Raw genomic sequence first — 6849 nt, forward strand, 5'->3', positions numbered from 1 at the left:
CTCTATCCTATCCAATCCTATATCCTATCCTCTATCCTATCCTATCCTTTATCGTTTCCTATCCTATATCGTATCCTCTATCCTATCCTATCCTCTATCGTATCCTATCCTCTATCCTATCCTATCCTCTATCCTATATTATCCTCTATCCTATCCTATCCTCTATCCTATCCTATCCTCTATCCTATCCTATCCTCTATCCTATCCTATCCTCTATCCTATCCTATTCTCTATCCTATCCTATCCTCTATCCTATATTATCCTCTATCCTATCCTATCCTCTATCCTATCCTATCCTCTATCCTATCCTATCCTCTATCCTATCCTATCCTCTATCCTATCCTATCCTCTATCCTATCCTATCCTCTATCCTATCCTATCCTCTATCCTATCCTATCCTCTATCCTATCCTATCCTCTATCCTATCCTATCCTCTATCCTATCCTATCCTCTATCCTATCCTATCCTCCATCATATCCAATCCCCTATCCTATCCTATCCTCTATCCTATCCTTATCCTCTATCGTATCCTATCCTCTATCCTATCCTATCCTCTATCCTATCCTATCCTATCCTATCCCATCCTCTATCCTATCCTATCCTCTTTCCTATCCTATCCTCTATCCTATCCTATCCTCTATCCTATCCTATCCTCTATCCTATCCTATCCTCTATCCTATCCTATCCTCTATCCTATCCTATCCTCTATCGTATCCTATCCTCTATCCTATTAAATCCTATATCCTATTAAATCCTATATCGTATCCGCTATCCTATCCTATCCTCTATCGTATCCTATCCTCTATCCTATCCTATCCTCTATCCTATCCTATCCTCTATCCTATCCTATTCTCCATCCTATCCTATCCTCTATCCTATCCTATCCTCTATCCTATCCTATTCTCCATCCTATCCTATCCTCTATCCTATCCTATCCTCTATCCTATGCTATCCTCTATCGTATCCTATCCTCTATCGTATCCTCTATCATATCCTATCCTCTATCCTATCCTATTCTCTATCCTATCCTTATCCGCTATCGTATCCTATCCTCTATCCTACCCTATCCTCTATCCTATCCTATCCTCTATCCTATCCTATCCTCTATCCTATCCTATCCTCTATCCTATCCTATCCTCTATCCTATCCTATCCTCTATCCTATCCTATCCTCTATCGTATCCTATCCTCTATCCTATCCTATCCTCTATCCTATCCTCTATCCTATGCTATCCTCTATCCTACCCTATCCTCTATCCTATCCTATCCTCAATCCTATCCTATCCTCTATCCTATCCTATCCTCTATCCTATCCTATCCTCTATCCTATCCTATCCTCAATCCTATCCTATCCTCTATCCTATCCTATCCTCTATCATATCCTATCCTCTATCGTATCATATCCTCTATCCTATCCTATCCTCTATCGTATCCTATCCTCCATCCTATCCTATCCTCTATCCTATATTATCCTCTATCCTATCCCATCCTCTATCCTATCCTATCCTCTATCCTATCCTATCCTCTATCCTATCCTATCCTCTATCCTATCCTATCCTCTATCCTATCCTATCCTCTATCCTATCCTATTCTCTATCCTATCCTATCCTCTATCCTATCCTATCCTCTATCCTATCCTATCCTCTATCCTATCCTATCCTCTATCCTATCCTATCCCCTATCCTATCCTATCCTCTATCCTATCCTATCCTCTATCCTATCCTATCCTCTATCCTATCCTATCCTCTATCCTATCCTATCCTCTATCGTATCCTATCCTCTATCCTATTAAATCCTATATCGTATCCTCTATCCTATCCTATCCTCTATCCTATCCTATCCTCTATCCTATCCTTATCCTCTATCGTATCCTATCCTCTATCCTATCCAATCCTCTATCCTATCCTATCCTCTATCCTATCCTATCCTCTATCCTATCCTTATCCTCTATCGTATCCTATCCTCTATCCTATCCTATCCTCTATCCTATCCTATCCTCTATCCTATCCTATCCTCTATCCTATCCTATCCTCTATCCTATCCAATCATCTATCCTATCCTATCCTCTATCCTATCCTATCCTCTATCCTATCCTTATCCTCTATCCTATCCTATCCTCTATCCTATCCTATCCTCTATCCTATCCTATCCTCTATCCTATCCTATCCTCTATCCTATCCTATCCTCTATCCTATCCTATCCTCTATCCTATCCTATCCTCTATCCTATCCTATCCTCTATCCTATCCTCTATCCTCTATCCTATCCTATCCTCTATCGTATCCTATCCTCTATCCTATTAAATCCTATATCGTATCCACTATCCTATCCTATCCTCTATCCTATCCTATCCTCTATCGTATCCTATCCTCTATCCTATTAAATCCTATATCGTATCCTCTATCCTATCCTATCCTCTATCGTATCCTATCCTCTATCCTACCCTATCCTCTATCCTATCCTATCCTCTATCCTATCCTATCCTCTATCCTATCCTATCCTCTATCCTATCCTATCCTCTATCCTATCCTATCCTCTATCCTATGCTATCCTCTATCGTATCCTATCCTCTATCGTATCCTCTATCATATCCTATCCTCTATCCTATCCTATTCTCTATCCTATCCTTATCCTCTATCGTATCCTATCCTCTATCCTACCGTATCCTCTATCCTATCCTATCCTCTATCCTATCCTATCCTCTATCCTATCCTATCCTCTATCCTATCCTATCCTCTATCCTATCCTATCCTCTATCCTATCCTATCCTCTATCCTATCCTATCCTCTATCCTATCCTATCCTCTATCCTATCCTATCCTCTATCCTATCCTATCCTCTATCCTATCCTATCCTCTATCGTATCCTATCCTCTATCCTATTAAATCCTATATCGTATCCTCTATCCTATCCTATCCTCTATCGTATCCTATCCTCTATCCTATCCTATCCTCTATCCTATCCTATCCTCTATCCTATCCTCTATCCTATGCTATCCTCTATCCTACCCTATCCTCTATCCTATCCTATCCTCAATCCTATCCTATCCTCTATCCTATCCTATCCTCTATCCTATCCTATCCTCTATCCTATCCTATCCTCAATCCTATCCTATCCTCTATCCTATCCTATCCTCTATCATATCCTATCCTCTATCGTATCATATCCTCTATCCTATCCTATCCTCTATCGTATCCTATCCTCCATCCTATCCTATCCTCTATCCTATATTATCCTCTATCCTATCCCATCCTCTATCCTATCCTATCCTCTATCCTATCCTATCCTCTATCCTATCCTATCCTCTATCCTATCCTATCCTCTATCCTATCCTATCCTCTATCCTATCCTATTCTCTATCCTATCCTATCCTCTATCCTATCCTATCCTCTATCCTATCCTATCCTCTATCCTATCCTATCCTCTATCCTATCCTATCCCCTATCCTATCCTATCCTCTATCCTATCCTATCCTCTATCCTATCCTATCCTCTATCCTATCCTATCCTCTATCGTATCCTATCCTCTATCCTATTAAATCCTATATCGTATCCTCTATCCTATCCTATCCTCTATCCTATCCTATCCTCTATCCTATCCTTATCCTCTATCGTATCCTATCCTCTATCCTATCCAATCCTCTATCCTATCCTATCCTCTATCCTATCCTATCCTCTATCCTATCCTTATCCTCTATCGTATCCTATCCTCTATCCTATCCTATCCTCTATCCTATCCTATCCTCTATCCTATCCTATCCTCTATCCTATCCTATCCTCTATCCTATCCAATCATCTATCCTATCCTATCCTCTATCCTATCCTATCCTCTATCCTATCCTTATCCTCTATCCTATCCTATCCTCTATCCTATCCTATCCTCTATCCTATCCTATCCTCTATCCTATCCTATCCTCTATCCTATCCTATCCTCTATCCTATCCTATCCTCTATCCTATCCTATCCTCTATCCTATCCTATCCTCTATCCTATCCTATCCTCTATCCTATCCTATCCTCTATCCTATCCTATCCTCTATCCTATCCTATCCTCTATCCTATCCTATCCTCTATCCTATCCTATCCTCTATCCTATCCTATCCTCTATCCTATCCTATCCTCTATCCTATCCTATCCTCTATCCTATCCTATCCTCTATCCTATATTATCCTCTATCCTATCCCATCCTCTATCCTATCCTATCCTCTATCCTATATTATCCTCTATCCTATCCCATCCTCTATCCTATCCTATCCTCTATCCTATCCTATCCTCTATCCTATCCTTTCTTCTATCCTATCCTATTCTCTATCCTGTCCTATCCTCTATCCTATCGTATCCTCTATCGTATCCTATCCTCTATCCTATTAAATGCTATATCGTATCCTCTATCCTATCCTATCCTCTATCCTATCCTATCCTCTATCCTATCCTATCCTCTATCCTATCCTATCCTCTATCCTATCCTATTCTCTATCCTATCCTATCCTCTATCCTATCCTATCCTGTATCATATCCTATCCTCTATCCTATCCTATCCTCTATCCTATTCTATCCTCTATCCTATCCAATCCTATATCCTATTCTCTATCCTATCCTATCCTCTATCGTATCCTATCCCCTATCCTATCCAATCCTCTATCCTATCCTATCCGCTATCCTATCCAATCCTATATCCTATTCTCTATCCTATCCTATCCTCTATCGTATCCTATCCTCCATCCTATTAAATCCTATATCGTATCCTCTATCCTATCCTATCCTCTATCGTATCCTATCCTCTATCCTATCCTATCCTCTATCCTATCCTATCCTCTATCCTATCCTATCCTCTATCCTATCCTATCCTCTATCCTATATTATCCTCTATCCTATCCCATCCTCTATCCTATCCTATCCTCTATCCTATCCTATCCTCTATCCTATCCTATCCTCTATCCTATCCCATCCTCTATCCTATCCTATCCTCTATCCTATCCTATCCTCTATCCTATCCTATCCTCTATCCCATCCTATTCTCTATCCTATCCTATCCTCTATCCTATCCTATCCTCTATCATATCCTATCCTCTATCCTATCCTATCCTATATCCTATCCTATCCTCTATCCTATCCTATCCTCTATCCTATCCTATCCTCTATCCTATCCTATCCTCTATCCTATCCTATCCTCTATCCTATCCTATCCTCTATCCTATCCTATCCTCTATCCTATCCTATCCTCTATCCTATCCTATCCCCTATCCTATCCTATCCTCTATCCTATCCTATCCTCTATCCTATCCTATCCTCTATCCTATCCTATCCTCTATCCTATCCTATCCTCTATCGTATCCTATCCTCTATCCTATTAAATCCTATATCGTATCCTCTATCCTATCCTATCCTCTATCGTATCCTATCCTCTATCCTATCCTATCCTCTATCCTATCCTATCCTCTATCCTATCCTATTCTCTATCCTATCCTATCCTCTATCCTATCCTATCCTCTATCCTATCCTATCCTCTATCCTATCCTATCCTCAATCCTATCCTATCCTCTATCCTATCCTATCCTCTATCGTATCCTATACTCTATCCTATTAAATCCTATATCGTATCCTCTATCCTATCCTATCCTCTATCGTATCATATCCTCTATCCTATCCTATCCTCTATCGTATCCTATCCTCCATCCTATCCTATCCTCTATCCTATATTATCCTCTATCCTATCCCATCCTCTATCCTATCCTATCCTCTATCCTATCCTGTCCTCTATCCTATCCTATCCTCTATCCTATTAAATCCTATATCGTATCCTCTATCATATCCTATCCTCTATCCTATCCTATCCTCTATCCTATCCTTATCCTCTATCGTATCCTATCCTCTATCCTATCCTATCCTCTATCCTATCCTATCCTCTATCCTATCCTTATCCTCTATCGTATCCTATCCTCTATCCTATCCTATCCTCTATCATATCCTATCCTCTATCCTATCCTATCCTGTATCATATCCTATCCTCTATCCTATCCTATCCTCTATCCTATTCTATCCTCTATCCTATCCAATCCTATATCCTATTCTCTATCCTATCCAATCCCCTATCCTATCCTATCCGCTATCCTATCCAATCCTATATCCTATCCTCTATCCTATCCTATCCTTTATCGTATCCTATCCTCTATCCTATTAAATCCTATATCGTATCCTCTATCATGTCCTATCCTCTATCCTATCCTATCCTCTATCCTATCCTTATCCTCTATCGTATCCTATCCTCTATCCTATCCTATCCTCTATCCTATCCTATCCTCTATCCTATCCTATCCTCTATCCTATCCTATCCTCTATCCTATCCTATTCTCTATCCTATCCTATCCTCTATCCTATCCTATCCTCTATCCTATCCTATCCTCTATCCTATCCTATCCTCTATCCTATCCTATCCCCTATCCTATCCTATCCTCTATCCTATCCTATCCTCTATCCTATCCTATCCTCTATCCTATCCTATCCTCTATCGTATCCTATCCTCTATCCTATTAAATCCTATATCGTATCCTCTATCCTATCCTATCCTCTATCCTATCCTATCCTCTATCCTATCCTTATCCTCTATCGTATCCTATCCTCTATCCTATCCAATCCTCTATCCTATCCTATCCTCTATCCTATCCTATCCTCTATCCTATCCTTATCCTCTATCGTATCCTATCCTCTATCCTATCCTATCCTCTATCCTATCCTATCCTCTATCCTATCCTATCCTCTATCCTATCCTATCCTCTATCCTATCCAATCATCTATCCTATCCTATCCTCTATCCTATCCTATCCTCTATCCTATCCTTATCCTCTATCCTATCC

Source organism: Halictus rubicundus, unplaced genomic scaffold, assembly GCF_050948215.1.
Source record: "Halictus rubicundus isolate RS-2024b unplaced genomic scaffold, iyHalRubi1_principal scaffold0167, whole genome shotgun sequence".
Lineage (NCBI taxonomy): Eukaryota > Metazoa > Arthropoda > Insecta > Hymenoptera > Halictidae > Halictus > Halictus rubicundus.